Here is a 20,526-nt window from a genome sequence, read left to right as displayed (position 1 = left end):
TTTCCCAAGTCAGACATTAGCTACAATTTCCCAAGTCAGATATATCTTGTATGCATATTAGAATTCTCAGTTCGTATATATGGACGCTAATAACTGGAAACCTTCTCTCTCATGATCAAGAATGACTTATTTTATATGCACTTAAAACTCTTCCTTTCTTTCCACTTTTGCTAATAGTTAGTTTTACATCCATAAAACACTTACTTAGCTAGTAAGCAATTATCCTGATTTCAAACTTTTAACGATTCTATATATCAAGATAAACACATGAATTTTCAGTAACATATGAAAGCATGCATCGATATTACCTTTTCTTTCCTTCCAATCATATTACTTTATTATATTTATAAAACCATACATAGACGTTAATTCATGTTATACAACATCTGGATCTTCATTCAAACTTGAATGAAAATGGGGTTCTAACTGTATACTTGCCAGTAAAAGATACCCACGTCATATGCCCTTGCCCATATGGCGCTTTCACCTTATCCTTAGCATCTCGACTAAACGTCACCTCGTATGTTCGCTTTTGTTGCAACCCATGGAAGCTCATGACACCCTCATCATTATGAACCACGACCTCAACACTTACACCCTCTGGTACGGATGTGTCCCTGACTGTGTAAGCGTCTGGCAAACCAACATTAGTCACCGTCCTTGAGTATGTTTTGCTGTCGCCTCTTTTTAGAGATACCACGAAAGAAGGATAATTCAGCTCGGCCTCTGTTATCGATTTTGAGCAACTACATTTCTTTTTAACGATGATTTCAATTTGTTTGGATGTCAAAAACAAGGCCTGGCTCATGGGCTTTTGGTGGGTTTACATGACCAGAGCCGATGGCATGCACGTTAGCAGGAAGCCCTCTTTCGTCAACAATGGGCTCTCCATTTCGGTTTACTTGACTAGCGGTGGTCATTATTGCAGACTTGATAGCAGCTGGAGACCATTCTGGATGCGCGCTTTTGAGCAACGCGCCTATGCCTGCAAGATGAGGGCAAGACATCGATGTACCACGTATGACGTTAAATGCTACTTTGGTTCCTGTTTGGCTGTCGACCGGCTCATTCCATGCTGCAAGGATGTCCACACCGGGTCCAGTAATGTCTGGCTTTAGGATTCCAGGACTTGCAAGGCTAGGCCCTCTTGAAGAGAATGAGGCAATCTCTGGGTCTGATTTCAGCCCGACCACAGTTCCATCAGAACGGATAGTTGCAACAGGAGAAGAAGTTGAGTTCAGATACTTCTTAATCTCAACACCTTCCTTGTAACCGACATATGATGCCGGCAGAACATGATGATGTGCTGCTATACTCCTGCCAGTAGAAATGTCATTAGCAATAATTATGGCAGCTCCTCCTGCCTCCTTAACTATCTCTCCCATATGAACATTACCGACGTTCTCATCAAGATCACACAACACTACCTTCCCCTTGACATCAATGTGGTCCAGCGACCCTTCATGGCACCCTTCTGGGGCGTAAACAAGAGGCCGAAGCTTCTGGTCGAAACCCTTTTGTTGGTACAACGATTCACCATGAAGTTTCTTCTTGTTTCCAAGAATAACTGTTGTCTGGAATCTTCTATCGATTGTACTAGCCCCCACCGTAAGGATCCATGGGGCCTCATTTGATAATGATTCACTATATGGCCCACCATTAGCTACTGAACAACTCACGAAGATCCCTTTCCGCATGGCACTGAAGGCGCCAAGTGCTATAGTATCATCATAAAAGGGCCTGGAACGTCCACCAAGTGAAAGAGACAACACATTAACGCCGTCTTCAAGAGCTGCATCCATGCCCGCTAAGACAGCACTGCCTTGACAACCAAAGAGTTCACATACTTTGTAAGTGGCTACGTGCGCCAGTGGTGCCATCCCACTTGCAGTTCCGTTCCCCAATCCGAAAACTCCTGCGTTGTCAAAGTAATTCCCTGCAGCGGTACTTGAAGTGTGTGTCCCGTGGCCTTCCTCATCTACCAGAGAACTTCCGTTAACAAAGCTTCTTAATCCGATCAGCTTGTTATTACATGACCCTGCCACTTCACATTTACCCTGCCATGTCGACGGTGGAGGGGGGACGCCATCGTCTTTAAACGAGGGATGAGTGGGAGTAACTCCAGAGTCTATAAGCCCGATTATGACTCCCTTCCCATGGTTTGAGTCTTTCCACAGACCTGAATTATGGCTCAGGCCCAGAAAATGAGGTGAGCGAGTTGTTTGTAACTGGTACACACCTTCAGGCCGCACGGACAAGACTCCACTCAAACTCTCCATCACCTTTACTTGATCGGCTGACATTTTAGCAGCAAATCCGGTAATCACGTGATAGTACTTGAAAACCATCTCTGGTTTCCCGTTTGATCGCGCAGCTACTTTCAACAAAAATGAATTATACCATTCGTCAGTGTTGAGGGTCTGGACTTCAGGTGAACTTAAGTGGACAATGTAAGTTTTGAGTTCAGTGGCTTTGGTGGGAAGTACATTGAAAAGGGTGGTGCAAGTGAGAAGGAACACAAAACCAAATGTTGGCTGACATTTTGTATATCGAATCTCTCAATGTTTATGGTGATTTGAATATTCAACTTGTGGATATATGTCATGGGCTACTCCTAATAGGTATTTATATATCATTGAGGTGAAACTGTGAAATAGAGTGTAGTTTGTAACCATCTTTGAGTGGAGCCCATCGAATGCTACATTATTCTGTAAGAATAATCTTGTAACAGACTGCAGCACTTTCGTAGCTACTGATACACGCATAATATGGTATGTTATGCTCACTCAATCGTCTAGAACTAGGAAACTTGTTATCATATTGCTAAGTTTGCCTTCATTTGTCCATTTCTACAAGTTTCTCTTTGTCTAAAAGAAGGTTTAAACCCCTTGAAAGTTTGTTAGTTTTCATAGTGCTATATCTTGCTTTCAAGACATAAAGATTGATTTATCACTTAACACATTTCTTATTGCTTTCAGGATTAATATTCATCCTTAATGACAAACTTGTGTGGTCATTGGTTTATAGCTTAAAAGAAATCTATTTCTCTGTCAATACAATAATATTCATTTTGTTCTCTTCTAGCCCCTTTAGTTAAATATTACATGTTAGTATGACACTGCCGTTGGCCATTAGTTACTCATCATGATAACTCTTTTTGTCTAACAATTTATGACAACCACTTTTTCATCACGTCAATTATGTTATTAAGTTGAGTATATGAATATTGAGAAATATATCAAAGAAAAGGAATCATATAAGAAATCTTAGAAGAAGATGCTAGACAATTGCTCTTGGTTTCTGCTCATTTCATTCGACGTTAAGGTAAGTGACTCGATGCTTTTATCTCTTAGATCACTAAAACTTTAACAAAATTTGGTCAAATAAATGGCACCTTCGGTCAAATAAATTTTTACATTGGATCCAACCTCCTCAGGAGGTAATGCAACACAAACCGCCGTAACCTAACTGCAAAAGTTTTGGTGATTTATAAAAAAATATATATATCAATATTGAATCACCAAGTATAATGATTGGCCGATTCAAAAAATCAATTGCACATTGTGTTGCATACCCGTTTGTAATGATATTCATGAGCAATATGAATATTGATTATGGTTACAGTATCAAATAGACAATAAAACAAATAAGCACAAACAGCTATTAAAAAAGAGTAAAACTAAAATACAAATTAAATTTACATATGATAACAACTGATTATTGTTCATACACACCAACAAAATTCTTTCCAGCCAAAACAATTTACAATTTTACTATTATACTCTTTAAGTAAAATCAAAACAAAGAATACATATGATAACTGAGAGCTTGCCTCGTTTTTACTTACGAGGGCTCAAGCTCGGCTCGTTTCGAGCTCTCTTTCCAAAGCTCGAACTCGAATCTTGAGTTGTTTTTTCCAGCTTGGGTTTGGCTCGTTTACTATTTAGGAATTAATTTATGATCATTTTCTTTTAATATTTTTATATATTTTGAGAAAAACCTTAAACGAGCCTAAGTTCGCCTCTAGCTTATTTAGTACCTTCAACGGGCCAAAGCTTGGCTCGAGCTCGGCTGTGAAGAGTTAACTTAATATGCAACCATATGACTGACATTTGTTTATTGAGTTCAACAAGCAATTTGTATTCATCTAAGCATCAAAAGCTTGATTCTAACCTGATTATGAACTGAAAATCAGTTTAATACTTCAATTGCATTTAATGAATAGGCTAGCATTCCATTGCCAAGCCAATCTAGCAAGAAATAAATCCAAGTGGCTACAAATCGAAGGCTATCAATAAGCAAATTAGTGTTTTGAAAGATATATGTGTTATGTACATAACTTTGATAAGGTACGTTTTTCACATATTTTATATCACAAAAAGTTGATAAAAATATTTTCCTACCACTGCTGTGCCTCATATTATTAAAAATAAGAACAATATCAAGATTTCTTTTCATAATAATTTAATACTCCGTATTATAATACATTTATGCACAAACTATTAGTTTAAGCTAAAGGAATTGATGAAAATGTCTTATTTTCTTTAGAGAAATCTGCATTTTGTCTCCTTGGTTTATATCGTCACGAGATGGGTTAACCCCTGAAAAAGATTTTGCGAACTTTGTGCCCATATGTTTCTTCGGCGGGTTCTTCTGACTCCTACGTCAGTTGACCGTCCGTTAACCGTTGGTATTTTAGTAATAATACCAACATATTAAGGGTATTTTAGTAATCTTTCTTTAATAAATTATAAATATAATAATAATAGTAATAATATAATAATAAGAGCTAATAATAATAATATTAATAATAATAATAATACTCATCTTCATCATTAGAGCAGATCATCATCTTCATCATCAACCTCAAACATACTTGATGTTCTTCATCATCATCAGTTTCATTACAAGTAATCGAATCTCTCAAATCCTCAAACCCATAAGGCATTCCGACCAAAACCCCTAACCTCCGGCACCACGTCGCCATGGATTCCGGCCATCTCGTTTTTCCGGCCATCTCGTTTTTCCGGCCAACTCGTTTTTCCGACCATCTCGTTTTTCCGGTCATTCGGGTGAAAAGTTTACTAAAAAATGGTTCGTTTGGTTGTTTTCGTGTGAAAAGTTTACTAAAAACGGTTCGTTTTGTTGTTTTCGGGTGAAAAGTTTACTAATAAACGGTTCGTTTTGTTGTTTTCGGGTGAAAAGTTTACTAAAAAACGGTTCGTTTTGGTTGTTTTCGGGTTAAAAGTTTACTAATAAACGGTTCGTTTGGTTATTTTCGGGTGAAAAATTTACTAAAAACGGTTCGTTTTGGTTGTTTTCGGGTGAAAAGTTTACTAAAAATTACTAAAAACGGTTCGTTTTGCTTGTTTTCGGGTTAAAAGTTTACTAAAAAACGGTTCGTTTGTTGTTTTCGGGTGAAAAGTTTACTAAAAAACGGTTGGTTTTGGTTCGTTTGGTTGTTTTCGGGTTAAAAGTTTACAACGAAACGGTTCGTTTGGTTGTTTTCGGGTGAAAAGTTTAATAAAAAACGGTTCGTTTGTTTGTTTTCGGGTGAAAAATTTACTAAAAAACGGTTTGTTTCGTTGTTTTCGGGCTAAAATATTACTAAAACAAACCATTTTTTAGTGAAAATATTACTAAAAAATTGTTCTTTTAAGTTTTTTACAAATGACAAAATGGTTGTTTTAAAAATGATTTTTAAAAATGTTGGCAAATGATGAAGATGAAGAAGAATTCTTAAACAAAGTGAGGAATATATATTACATATTGTATAAATATATCAAATGTTAGTTCAGTTCAAATGGTTGGTGTTGTTTATTGTTATACCAAAGGTTGTGGGTTCGAGCCCCATTGTCTACATGATTTTACAACATAAGTTTTAATATTAATTATAGGCTCAGGGGCAAAATGGTAATTTCAATGTTTTTTGGTCAGTTAACTCACGGTCAAATGACGGCAAGGACACAGACTGACCCGCCCAAATATCACAATGGTCCAAAGTTCGCAAAATCTTTTTCAGTGGTTAACCCATCTCGCGACGATATAAACCATGGAGACAAAATGCAGATTTCTCTTTTCTTTATTCTAAACCTAGCTGACTCTATCTTAGCTTTGGCTACGATCTTGATTCGAAAATTATCAAGCCAAGCGTGCATGTTGCTATGTCACAGTAGCTATGAATTAGCTAACCTCGCTTTTTCCCTTACAACCATTTTGTTTAGGTTAGTGTGGGGAAATTTGTGACACGGTTTTCCTATATACTAGAAGTGTGATTTCGGTTTATCTTCTCACAGTGCGTGGTTTTGATGGAGAGACGTGCCTAAACTATTATCTCCAAGCTCGCGCACACAAACACTCTATTGTTACATTAGCCGGGTGCTTTATTTGATCATCAAAGGTTTTTATTAGTGTTTTCCACAACATTTTATGAACTACTAACACAAATAACTTAATAAAAATAATAAATAAATAAATAAATAAAGGATTGGCTATTTCGTAAAGTATCTTAATACCATTTTACCAACCATATCATTTCGCGAGAACACAGATCTCATAGCACGGAGAATCGTGAAATGGTAGTTTTGTTTGTTTAAAATTATTATATATTATATCTTATGTGGTCATTGTCCGATTCATATTCATCCTAACGAATTGATTTATGTATAATTTAGAAAAAAAATAGCAAATAAGTAAATAACAAAACCCACACCATCAGTTTCTTCCGGTGCCAAAAAATTCATATACTTTTTAAAGCTCTGTCCCTCATATTCATTTTAGCTTTTTAACCTTTAAACATGTTTTGTTGTAAGAAAAATGTGTTTTATAAGACAACATCTAGTGGGACGCTTCCCACCCTCATGGCGCCCCATAGTGCAATAATAAGGTTTAACCATAAAGCTCATATGGTGACGTGGCACCACATTCATAACGCTCCCATAGGGGCTCCATCCACTACACATGGTCTAATACCCTTTGAAGTGCGTTCTACACGCTAAACTTTTGAGTTGAAATAAAAGAGTCCGAGGAGACAGGGATCGCCATGTCATCATCTTCTTGGGTACATTCTAGCATGCGCTTCAGCTAGGCATCTTAATCATTAACTTAACATGTTTCTCACAGCTATTGGAACTCCTTGCCCGTGCTACACACCTAAACACTCGATTAGTTGTTTAAAACTATATAATCTTTAAAAGAACGTAACTCAAAACATATTTTTTCTTCATGTTTTTCAGCATACTAACTTTATCATTTTTATATTACATAAATTAGGAATTTGTAAGGGATATAGCACAACAAAAGCTTGAAGCTTTGTCTGAGTTGTGTAGTAAATACATAACGCATATATAAGAGACTAAACAAGAAAATATGGTTATACAAGTTTATCGTACAATGAGTTGACGAAATCAAAAAAATGAAACCTTCAAATATCGATATTGGATTTTAGTAAAGAACAAGCTTTGAAAATCACTATTTGTAATTCAGTTTCAACCAAATTCACATATTCATAACCGAAGCGATCACAATAAACCAAATTACGAAAACTGAATTTCTGATTTTGTTCGATTTAAACAACTCCATCACAGTTTCTCCTTTTGTTTAATGGTTTGAAACTTGATCTCAAAAAACAAGCTAGGTCACTATAAATCACATAACTAACTCAGTTTTGGCTTAAGACTGAACCTAAAAGTAAAACTTAGTTAAAACCGTTGTTGGAATTTACTAAAGAACAAAATTTGAAAATTCGTTATTAGTTATTCGGTTCCAAGCAGATACTCATATTCTGAACTGCAATCAAACTACAAACCAGCTAACAAATTCGATTTTTGTTCAACCGAAAACTGGTTTTGTAATCAGCTTTGATTTTAACGGATCCCGCTCTAAAAATAAATTATTTGATTCATTATTTATATTCATTTCAACTTTTGCCTCATGTGTGTCCATTATATTAGGTTTTCAATATCTTGGCTTTCATGATTTGATAGGTTTTCATTTTTCTAACCGTTGTCTTTAATGTTTTATAATTTGTATGCAATTGTGGATGTGAAGCTGACGAGTCAATTTGTTGATATTTACTTTCGTCATGAGTTTGTCTTTGATAAGTTTTGTTTCCTTTAAACTATGTTTCCGAATGTATCTTTCAAGTTCGTTGAACCAATAACTTTATGGTTTAAACTTTTTCTGCAAGCATGATTGGTATATTGCAGCATAACTAAATGCTATACGGATCATAAATAATTTGATATTCATTTTTATTAAATTAATATATGTAGTTGATAAAGGATTAACAATCCAAAAGAAATGGAAATATATATTGTATAGTAAACATTTATCATATTTTATCCGTAGACTAGAATGAAAAATGTCATGAAATATACATGCATAACACCAATAGTTCATACTGTGTAAAATATATCTAGGTATTTGATTTCTTATGATTAAATCGTTCAGTTTGCGCTCTCACCGAATGTCACCATCATCGCCTGTCGTTGTGCTTCAACTTTTCTTTTGGTTGTTAATTAGTTTTAATTAATTTGTTTCACCACAAGATGACACCAAATATGATAAGTTAGCATTGCTAATGAGTGATATCATTTACACTCAAAGGTGTAACAGTATAGTCATAGTCTAGTCATTAATGTTACAATTTTGTTGTGGGTTGTTAATGTTACATTTTGTGGCTTTAAACATCCATTTGTAAAAAAATTTGTCAAAATTTGGAACTTTTATGAAATCAATGGTTTTACATACAGCTTCTCATATCCGTTTTTGTTTCAGAGAGTATCTTCAAGGGCACAAGTGACACTTATTGACAGAAGCTCGGGGACAGATGATGTTGTGAAGGTTGACCTTTTAATTTTATTTCTACATGTGGTAGCAAGACAAACTCTTCATGAACTAAGTGAGATTTCAACCTGTTAACGTGATCATAGCTAGGAATGTAACTCAGACATTATCTTTCAACATCTCTAACCCCCCGTCGTGTTCTTTCAATATCTTAACCCCCCCCCCCCTCGGCGCATTGTGTTCTTTCAACATCTCTAAACCCTGCCGCAACGCAGCGGGCCAAAATCTAGTTATCATTTAATATCTGGATTTTGTCTTTTTGAGTACTTTATTTTTCAAATTCTCAAATGTCCATCAGAATTTTGACAAATCCAACAATGTTATATAGTAGTATTATATAGGTAGACGTCAATTTTTAAGCAAATAATTATCAAGAAACTCACCTGACCCCAACCAAAAACAGATAAGCGTACTCTTGTTAGGTTGGTGAACTTCAAGTGATTAAAACGAAAAACACAACGTTGAAAATGAAAATTATTTGCTTGGAAATTACATTTACTCTGTAATTTATATCTATCTATTACATATAAAACAACCTAAATGTACAATAGAACTTTCTTTAGAAAAACTTTAAATAAATAAAAGAAAACTTCAAAGGGTTAGTGCAATCTTTACACTCCTCGTTCCTAAAATAAGGAATAGATGGTAGGGGTAAAAGTATTTGAGATAGGCTTCTCATAACGAACTTTATCGCTAAATTTTAACAAAATAACAACAAAAGTTTTATTTGACACTACTCCATTAGATTTCTGTAACCCTAAACTTTTAAGGAAACAACACTAACCCCATACTTAAGGGGTTACTATTTAACTTCATAACCAATTTTTAATATAGTTAGTGAGTATATGTGAGTGAAAAAAAAATGAAATAATAAGAATTGAATAAAGAAGTAATATTTAATTAGGATAGTGATATATATGGAGAATGAGATGTGGAAGTTTTTGGAAAAAATGAATAATAAGTTTAGAAGATGATGATTTTTAGTTAGATTTGAGGGATATGAATAGTTAGCATAATGTAAACATGTAAATACTTTAACGATTCCGACGAAATCAGGTAGACCCTAACCGGCATGTACTATTTACGTTATAGTTATTATTGAATGCACGATTTATTGATGTGATTATACGAGGATATATGATTCTCAAAATTGATTATACTTGATTAGATAACTTATCGTATTCAATATACGATTAATCGATTGATAGTTATTGAAACCCGATCGAATCGAGGGTTCAGTTATAGATGACATCTATAATATTTAGTGATTTTTACGAAGCATCAATGCTTCGGGATAAGTAAAGTACGGCACAGAAAAAGAATTTCGATTTAACGATACGTCGGTACGTTAAACGAAATATGAATACCAAACCGAGCAAGATACCATCATTCAAGCCGAAAAAGTTGCGCAAATAATATTATTATGGTGTTTTAAGTAAACAAGGGTTATGGTTTAAACTTTTAAATGTATTAAACCGGTTTAAATGAAATGCATTTTTAAAAGCCGAATTAAACGTCTAAACGAAAAACGAACCGAACTGAGTTTATCCAAAACGTTATACACAATTGAAAATCCAAACTTGTGGACTAGAATGAAGGAGGTGGGCCCCACCCCACCCCCTCCAAACTCACGGCCATAAGTGGATAATTCCACCATAATTTTTCATTTTCTCAAGTAAATAACCAATCTCCATCATCTCTCTAGAAATCCAAAGATTTTGAAGACAAAGCAAGGTAAAAATCGAGTTATTTACGTTTTCATCTTCGTTTCTTGAGTTTATTTGCAAGAAAATGAGGTTTCAAGTGAAAAAAAAAGGTGAAAACCCGAGATGAAAACCGATTCTTGCATGATCAAGTGATGTATACGGGTTATACAAGGGATCTTGGTCCAAGAAAGGAGTTAAACGAACCAAAAACGAATTTTTACGGTTTAAACTTTAGTTTTGAAACAATAACCGAAACTATAGTGTAAGAGGCTTGATGGTGAGTGTAACTTGCTTGGTATTGTGGTATGTTGGTTGTAGGTTCGGTATTTAGTGGTAGATAAGGCGGAAAGACGAGTTTGTAGCTTGTAGTGGCGGAGAACAAAAGGTATATTCGGTTTATGTTCGGTTATGAGTTTTTGGACAGATTGTGAACGGTTTAACGTTAGGTCATGAAATTTTACAGAGGTGTTAAATACATGAAAATATGAGTTCTGTGAAAATTTGGTAATTTTTGGACAAATGATGAATATTTGGTAAATTTAATGCTCGGTTTTGGCTAAAAATGGTGAAAAACATTTAAATATCATGATAAATTCTGGAAAATTCAAGATAAGCTTTTTATAACATGTAAAAGTCACACACAAAATTTTAGGTCAGTTGGAGAAGTCTAAGTAGGTTTTTCGGTTAAACGAGTTCTAGGGTTTTCTAGCTCGGTTTTAGTTAAAATGGCATGTAAAAAGAGATTTTGGTTCTGGAAAAATTACAGGGGACTATGTGGATGGCAGGGGTCATCCAGAAACAATTTGGTATTTTTCTAAGGTTGTTTGGTATTTACGACATATTTAGTGTTTAAATGGTGTTTAAAAATAGATAAATAAATTTTAAATATAAAAATTAATTCTGGAAATATTTTTATAAAATTCCCCACTGTCAAAAAGTGATTTGTGCAAAATTTCAAGATCCGAGATTAAACGGATAATTATTTGTGCTAAAAAAACAAACTTTTAAAGTTTAAAACGCGTAAACCGGTAAAGTTCACCTAAACGAGCTGACTGGTGTATAAAAACCCTAAAAATGAACTATTTTCATATAACTGAGTTAAACAGGTAAAAAATAAATCATCCGAAAGTAATTCGGATGATTTGGGTAATTTTATCCGATTTAACAGTTTCCGGTACACTAAAGACGGAAACGGGTCCTGCGGCCAATCGGGGCGTCTAAACCGAGCTCTAATTTCACAACTTTAATTAAATTATCAGTCAACAACTATTTTCGGGTCGTGTGTGACCAAACTCATTTTTGAAACGTAAAAACGGATAACCGTGCTAGGCACGCAAAACGGGGAAAACGAACTAATAGTAATTTTGACTATTGAACTCTAAACGATATCACAATCTGAGTCCGGAGAAGTGTTTCTGGGTTAACATTGCCCCCGGAACGGGTACAGTACTGGGTTAACAGTGTCCCCAGATGTACCGGTTAACACGGTTAAAGTTATATTAATAGTGATTGTATAGTAACGAACTTAGGGATCGTATTACAGATCCGGACTAGTAGCTTGCGTACTGTGTTACCTACTTGCTTGCGATAAGGTGAGTTTCACGAGCCCCTTTTTCTGAATTGTTTTTAAATATTTTCTCGGGGCGGAAAGCATGTTACTATTAAAATGTTTAAGTACATACTGAACGCATGGATTTGCGTATATTTATATATATATATATTATTGTACGGGAATCGTACGGAAATGTACTAAGATGGTGATTGTCTGAGTTGCTAACATTGTAAGGCCCCGCAACACGAGTGATTAGCTAAAAGCCGGTACAGTGTGAATAGTACTATTGGTCTGACAAACCCAACTGGTCCGGCATGGATTTGCTGATGTTTCCCAGCCAGTTGCACATGTCTATTTTGTTGTTATTTATTTTGCTATGTAATGTTAGGCATAGCGGTTTGGGGCAGGTTCGTGGGCGGAGTATGCCATGGGGTTGTATGTGGATAGTCAGAGGTTTCACTTGTGGGCTCAGCATAATTACTTCGCTAATATATGATTATTATAATGATTTGTCACTGTTTATTTAAATTAGTGAAACTCACCAACTATTCGTAGTTGACCCGTTTTCTTTACATGCTTTCTAGGTACCCTCAAACTGGAATAATTGCTACATGCTTGACGATGCGTGCTTTTTTTTGTGGAAGCTTAATGATCTTTTTGTATTCAATATGTTAATGTACTGTTGGTAAAACTTATGTGCTAACGCCTAGACGGTAACTAAACTCGGCACAATGTAATATGGTGTAAATTAATGTAGTAGTGTTTTCTTTATAAGCAATGCTGTTGATATCAGACGTGTCTGTTGCACCCTGTTTATGTTTCCGATGCGGTTACGGGGTGTTACAGCGGCTACGGTTACGACCTTGATTTTGTTTCTAGAAACGACCTTGATATATGTTGTCACCGGGTTTCGTATCGGAACACTGGTTGATAGTAGTGTGGTGTTGGCGGTGGCGTTTAGAAAGTCAATAGACAATGTTGTGTTGTTGTCAGCGGCCATTTCTGGTCGTCTATGGCGGCTAGGCTACAACGGTTACGACCTTGATTTATATTGTTTTTGGATACCACATCGATTCTGTTGTTTTCGGTTCCGTAACCCTTGGTGACAGTGACGTGGTGTTGGTTGTGGTCTGGCGTTTATGTTGTTCGTTGCAGCGGGATTTAGTTGAACCTACAATTGAATTCTAAAATTACCTTTGTTAATGTTTGTTACTCGTGCTCGTTTTTTAAAAAGTGGGATTATTAACCACAAAATTAGATGAGTTTTAAAATAGATCATAAAGAAACTGATTGTGAAACATCAAACAATCAAGAAATAACTGAAGTAATAAACTTTAGAGAAAATGAAAACGGTTTTACTTCAGATTATATGATTAATTTTAATCAACTAGAAAAAATTAACAAGCTTAAATTCAAGCTTGACACAAAAACGATTTTTAATCAACCTAATCACCTACAGAGTTTAGTCTCAAGAGCTTTCTCTAGAAAAAATAAGATTTTCTACTGCTTCAATACTGAAGAACTTTCAGTAGATGTAAAAGATACTTCCGGAGAAGTATACCTACCTCTTCTAACTAAAGGAGAAATAGCAAAAAGACTTTTGACTATGAAACCTAAGTTAAGAAGAACCATGAACATGGTGCATATAGGAGCTGTAAAAATTCTTCTAAAAGCACAATTTAGAGATGAAATTAATTTTCCTATAAAAATGGCTCTAGTTGACAATAAAATTGTTAACAGACAATATGCTCTTTTAGGAGCAGTACAAGGAAATTTAGCATATGGAAAATTTATGTTTACCATATATCCTAAATTTGCCTTACATAGAGATTCTAAAGATTTCGATAAAACATTAAGTTTCATATATCAATGTGAAAGAACCGACCTTATGGAACCGGGTAATAAAGTATTTACGATTAATTATTTAATTTCGTATGCTTTAACAAATAATTAATTAATTATTAATTATTTAATTTCGAAAATGACATTGTCACAGCCAATCCTTAAAAATTTAGAGCTTCTAAATGAAGAAATCATTTCAGAAGAAGCTTCAATGCATATTCTTCTTATAAGAATAGAGCAAGTTAGAGTAGATATTATGACAAGTCATAAAACAAAAACTCTAAAAATAAAAGCTTTAAAAGAAGAAATTTTGGCTATTAAAAAGAATATTAATAATCTCAAGGCTAGAAAAGCAATAATTTATATAGCATGAGTCTAATAAAGATCGAAGAATCGATTAGAGAATTAATCAAAAAGGTAGAAGAATTAACTACCAACGAAGGTCTAGAAGCCATAGCGGCAAAAATTATCAAAGATGTCTCGGACAAAATTGATAAAATTAAAGAAGAAACGCCAAAACCCGAAAAACATACTATAATATACTTCTGAAGAGAAAAAGAGATTTCAAAAATACTCTTTTCCCAATTTTAATGTTGGAAACCCTTTATTAGGAAGTTCTAAAAGTCCAAATGCGTTGGAGTGGCCATTCGGATCTACCTCAAAAGACTAATAAAAGTCAGATGAGAAATCCTAATCAAAAGATAAATCCAGAAATTAGAATGAACTATTCTAATCTTCAAAATATCTTTCAAAAAATAAATGAGCTTCAAAATGACTTAAGCATCCACCCATGTGATAGGCTTAAAAAACTAGATCTTTTGATGCAACAAAAACGAAATTTCGAAAGAGAAATACAAGATTTTTAAAATAATAAATCTATTTTGCCTTGTAAATAAATGAGTTCTATCACACAAATATTAGAACAAATTTTTGACGAACAACTGGAAAATTATTCAGCCAAACAAATACAAGAACTCGTTCAACTCATGACCTTAAGCGATCAAGAGTGCGAAAAGAAATTTTCTGAAAATAAAGAATTAAAAGAAAAATATTTTTCAGAAAACAAAGAAAAAATCTTTGCTATAAAAGAACCCGAAACTGAAGAAGAAAATTCTTCGGAAGAAGAAGTTCCAAAATATAGGATGAATCAATCCAGCGCTGCTAGCAGTAGTAACCGCAAGCCATCCTACAGGAAAGAGAACACAAAATATGAATTCTCTATGCCCTATCATAAAGGGATACCTAATTCCGATAAAAAATAATGGTAGTTCAACTGAAATTGGCACCATAAAATTGATTGTATTTTTTATTTTAATCAAAGAAAAGAAACAATCGACAAATGGAATACTGAAATTAGTCTAATCATTCAGGCTAATCCAGAAGAATTTTCCAATGCCAAGGCCTTATTGTTATTAATAGAACATAAGTCCGCAGGAATAGTCCAAGATTTTATTAAAGGAACAACTTGGAATGAAGATTTACATGGGGTGATCTCTTTGATCAAATTATTAATGCCATGTATATGATGTTCTTAGGTCTTGATTTCCTTACAAATAAAGATCATGAGAACCAAAAATTGCTCGAAAAAGCAAGTCAAATATTAACCCAATCACAGCTTTGTGATATATGTCTTCTAGATGACTTTACTTGTCTTTTTGAACAAAACTTATATAAGCTAAGCACATGTGAATATCATTCTTGGATAGAAGTCTACCTAATGAAAATTCCTATTGTTGGCGAAAAAGCCAAAGAACGATGGAATAAAGAAAAGAATGACTTAACAAAACACTCTATGGGTTTTGCTACAAGAATTGTTAAAGAAGAAATTGTTGTTTACTGCAATTTTTCCAACAAGCAAAAACAGTTAAAAAGATTTAACAAAAACTGTTGCCATAGAATTACTGATACACCTCAATTATCTTTTGGTTGTGATGAGGAGAAAAACAAATATTTCAAAAAGAAATATAAAAGAAAATACAAAACTAAAAGAAGGTTTTGGAAACCCAAGAAAAGAAAATTCATCCCTGTAAAATACTTTTCAAAAGAAAAACCTAAGGTTTGTCCCCAAGAAAAACAGAAATGTCGTTGCTGGATCTGCGCGGAAGAGGGGCATTATGCCAACGAATGTCCTAATAGACAAAAGTTTCCAGAAAAGGTAAAACTCATTTCTAAAGCAGAAATAGAAGGATATTATCCTTCGGAAAATATTTTTGATGACTATATGCAAGTATATTCAATTGAAATAACGTATGATTCATCTTCAGACAGTAGCGAAAGCTCTAACAGTTCGAGATGAATAAAAATAAAACTTTTAAACGGGGGGTGAAGATAAAGACCCGGACAATTTTATAAAAACCGTTGTAAAAAGTTTCAAAAGAAAAATGAATTGGTTTATTTGGTTTATTTAAAAAAATAAATTCAAATTCCAATTATATCAAAAGCTGTCTAGTCAGATGGCAAACGTGGTTTTCTAGATATTCTTTCGACATTGAGCATCTCGAGGGAATCAAGAACGTGCTGGCTGACTGCCTGACACGAGACTAAGAAAAGAAAATTCATCCCTGTAAAATACTTTTCAAAAGAAAAACCTAAGGTTTGTCCCCAAGAAAAACAGAAATGTCGTTGCTGGATCTGCGCGGAAGAGGGGCATTATGCCAACGAATGTCCTAATAGACAAAAGTTTCCAGAAAAGGTAAAACTCATTTCTAAAGCAGAAATAGAAGGATTTTATCCTTCGGAAAATATTTTTGATGACTATATGCAAGTATATTCAATTGAAATAACGTATGATTCATCTTCAGACAGTAGCGAAAGCTCTAACAGTTCGAGATGAATAAAAATAAAACTTTTAAACGGGGGGTGAAGATAAAGACCCGGACAATTTTATAAAAACCGTTGTAAAAAGTTTCAAAAGAAAAATGAATTGGTTTATTTGGTTTATTTAAAAAAATAAATTCAAATTCCAATTATATCAAAAGCTGTCTAGTCAGATGGCAAACGTGGGTTTCTAGATATTCTTTCGACATTGAGCATCTCGAGGGAATCAAGAACGTGCTGGCTGACTGCCTGATGTAACACCCCGACCAAAGGCGGATTATACATCGGGGCGCCACATATTGTTTCATTACTCGTGACACTATTGGGTGTCAATATTTAATAAATACATTCATTCGCGCACGCGCAGGGTAAACACAAGATAACATAAATCATCATAAATCAATATTTTATAAATCATAATATTCGAACAACAATAACTTGTCTTGATACATTTTAATCTAGGTCCAAAATAAAGAAAACTTCCTATGTGTCCACAAGCTCCAAAACAGCTACTGCAAACCTGAACATGTGTTAAAATAAACGTCAAACACTTGCGTGTTGGTGAGAAATCAAGTTTAATAGATAATAATAGATAACAATAAATCCGCGCGCAACATGTGTATGTCTGGTTTTCAACAAGGGTGTAATCTGATCGGGACCAACTCTAAGATTCATAAGACTGCCAGTGCTCACAATTGAGCTCACAAACAAGACAAACTGTGTATGTGCAAACAAAAGAGAAAATCATAAACGATAGTTCTCCCGTGTTCATCTAATGGTACCATGAAAACTGCGGAATAGACCGACAAGACGGTTAATGATCCACACATACAAATAAACAGCCAAGTCTACGTCCTCAACACATGGGATACTGCGCGACTAAAGTTCATAAACAAGTTTAAGACTCTAAGTTTGTATGAACACATGAACATCCCAAAACATTAAAAGCAAAAAGGGATTAGGTACGAGATTACTCACTTGATAAACGATGCGGTGTAAGATAAAGCAAGGACCAACTTTAAACAAGCACAAGTTAACCTATAATTAAAGATTATTGTTTTAACGATTTGTTTTAAGTCTTGATTATAAGTTAGCATAATTAATAAGTAAGTTATTATATATATATATTACCGGAAAAGCAGGGCAGAACAGGGAGGAAGACGGAGGCAGAGAGGGAGGCGGCAGAGAGCAAGGAAAACAAGAGAGAGTAAGTGTTTTGTGTGTGTAGTGTTAGGAAAATAATGTTATTATTTATAGGAAAACCCTAGGAGACATAAATCCAGAAAAAGGGGAAAAGATCTCAAAAAGCAAAAGATTCCAAAAGCAAAAGATATCAAAAGATATGGCAGCTGCAGAGGCAAGATAAAGCTGTCAGGGAACAGTAAAAGCATGGGCGGTTCAGAAAAAGGTACTGGTCAAGCATGGAAAAAGCAGATCTCAAAAGATTATGTCAGTCACTTTTTCTGTCAACCAATGGGGTTGGTGCGCATGCTGCGCCGAAAGTAACTTTTCAGACATAAAGCAGATTAGGTCAACAGCTCAAAAGATAAGACAACACAAAAGCAAACGGCTAGATTTAAACAGAAGAAAACTCGAAGGATTCAGCGCGGGGAGGCTAAGGCGCGAAGGCAGACACAGAAGGTCAAGAGAGCGCGAGCGCGAAGGCAGACAGAACCAACCTTAACGTGTCGCGGAAAGAACTACATTTCTAAGCGCGCCGCGGGAAGAATCACATTTCTTAGCGCGCCGCGGGAGGAACTAAAATTCCTAGCGCGCCGCGGGAGGAACTAAAATTCCTAGCGCGCCGCGGGAAGAACTATAATTCTTCGCGCGTCGAGGGATGAACTACGATTCTTAGCGCGCTGCGAGAAGAACTACAAATCCTTAGCGCGTCGCGGGAAGAACTACCGTTCTTAGCGCGCTGCGAGAAGAATTACAATTCTTAGCGCGCTGCGAGAAGAGTTCGTCTCGCGTATCGCTGTAACAGGTGGTCTTCACGCAGGATTCCTTGTAAGGGATCTGGCGCGTGGAGCTGCGCAGACAACCTTAGGCGGGAAGGAACAAAGGACAGCAAAGAGTAAGGAGAGAGAAACAAGGCTTAAGGGCGGGACGGCGACAAGAGGGAAAAGAAGGCGGAAAGAGATAAGAAGGAAGAGGGAGGGGACGGCGGAAAGAAGGAGAGAGAAAGAGGCGGGAAGGAAAATATATTATTATTATTAAAAGTAAAATATAAGTATAAATAAATATTAAATCATAAAAGAAAGAGATCGGATAAGGGAAACGGGTACCTGGGTCAGGTCGGATCGGGGCAGATGTCACAGTCTCCCCTACTTTAAGAAATTTCGTCCCGAAATTTATCTCGAAGTAGGTTGCGCAGAGAACAGGTGCGGGTACTTGATCTTCATTTGATCTTCCCTTTCCCATGTAAACTCGGCTCCGCGCTTGGACTCCCAGCGAACTTTCACGATAGGGATACGACTGCGCTTGGTTTGCTTAACCTCGCGATCCATAATCTCAACAGGCTTCTCCACGAAATGCATAGTTTCATCAACTTGAACTTCATCAAGTGGAATGTGAAGGTTCTCGTCAGCTAAACACTTCTTGAGATTGGATACATGGAACGTTGGATGCACATTGCTGAGCGCGGGCGGCAGGTCAAGTCTGTAGGCAACTTTTCCTACACGCGCGAGAATCTTAAATGGTCCAACATATCGAGGAGCAAGCTTACCTTTCTTCCCAAAGCGGACAACACCCTTCCAGGGCGACACTTTGAGGAGAACAAGATCACCAACTTGAAATTCGAGAGGCTTTCGCCTACGATCTGCGTAACTCTTCTGTCGGCTTCTGGCAGTCAGCAGATGATCACGGATCTTGGCGATTTTATCGGTTGTCTCTTGAACAAGTTCGGGTCCTGTGATTTGAGCTTCACCCACTTCGCTCCAACAAATCGGGGAGCGGCACTTACGACCGTAAAGTGCTTCAAATGGGGCCATACCGATACTGGAATGATAGCTGTTATTATAAGAGAACTCAATCAAAGGCAGGTGTGAATCCCAATTACCTCCAAAATCAAGAACACAAGATCGGAGCATATCCTCAAGAGTTTGAATAGTTCGCTCAGACTGTCCGTCGGTCTGAGGATGATATGCCGTACTCATGTCCAAGCGAGTTCCTAGTGCAGATTGGAGAGATTTCCAAAAGCGAGATATAAAACGGCCATCGCGATCGGATATGATGCTCAAAGGAGTACCATGGCGGCAGACAATTTCCTTGACATAAAGCTGCGCGAGTTGCTCAACACGGTAGTTTTCACGAATGGGCAGGAAGTGAGCAGACTTAGTCAATCGATCCACTATTACCCAAATGCTATCATGTTTGCTTGCTGTCAAAGGTAACTTGGTAATAAAGTCCATCGCTACACATTCCCATTTCCACGTAGGAATTTCTGGTTGTTCGAGCAAACCAGATGGGCGTTGGTGTTCAGCTTTCACTTTAGAACAAGTCAGACATTTAGCTACGAACACAGCAATATCCTTTTTCATACCGGGCCACCAATAAGTAATGCGCAAATCCTTGTACATCTTATCAGCGCCGGGATGAATAGAATACCGAGATTTGTGCGCTTCACTCAGGATATCAGCGCGAAGATTCTCATCACAGGGAATCCAGATGCGATTGAGATAGCAGAGAATTCCACTCAGATTAGGCTCAAAATGTGCTTCCGCGCCACACGCTAACTCGGCGCGAAGGTTACCATTACTG

The 20,526-nt window shown here is 36.0% G+C and overlaps 1 pseudogene; it reads right to left on the bottom strand.

The window, feature by feature from the left end:
- Window positions 1–394: 394 nt before the first annotated feature.
- LOC143541638 (subtilisin-like protease pseudogene) lies at window positions 395–4,948 on the bottom strand (annotated as a pseudogene).
- Between the last annotated feature and the right edge of the window lie 15,578 nt (window positions 4,949–20,526).

Source organism: Bidens hawaiensis, unplaced genomic scaffold, assembly GCF_021521415.1.
Source record: "Bidens hawaiensis isolate Kalapana, Puna unplaced genomic scaffold, B.hawaiensis_p1.1 tig00012634_1, whole genome shotgun sequence".
Lineage (NCBI taxonomy): Eukaryota > Viridiplantae > Streptophyta > Magnoliopsida > Asterales > Asteraceae > Bidens > Bidens hawaiensis.
The sequence above is the reverse complement of the archived record's forward strand: the minus strand, read 5'-3'. Positions and strand labels throughout refer to the sequence as shown.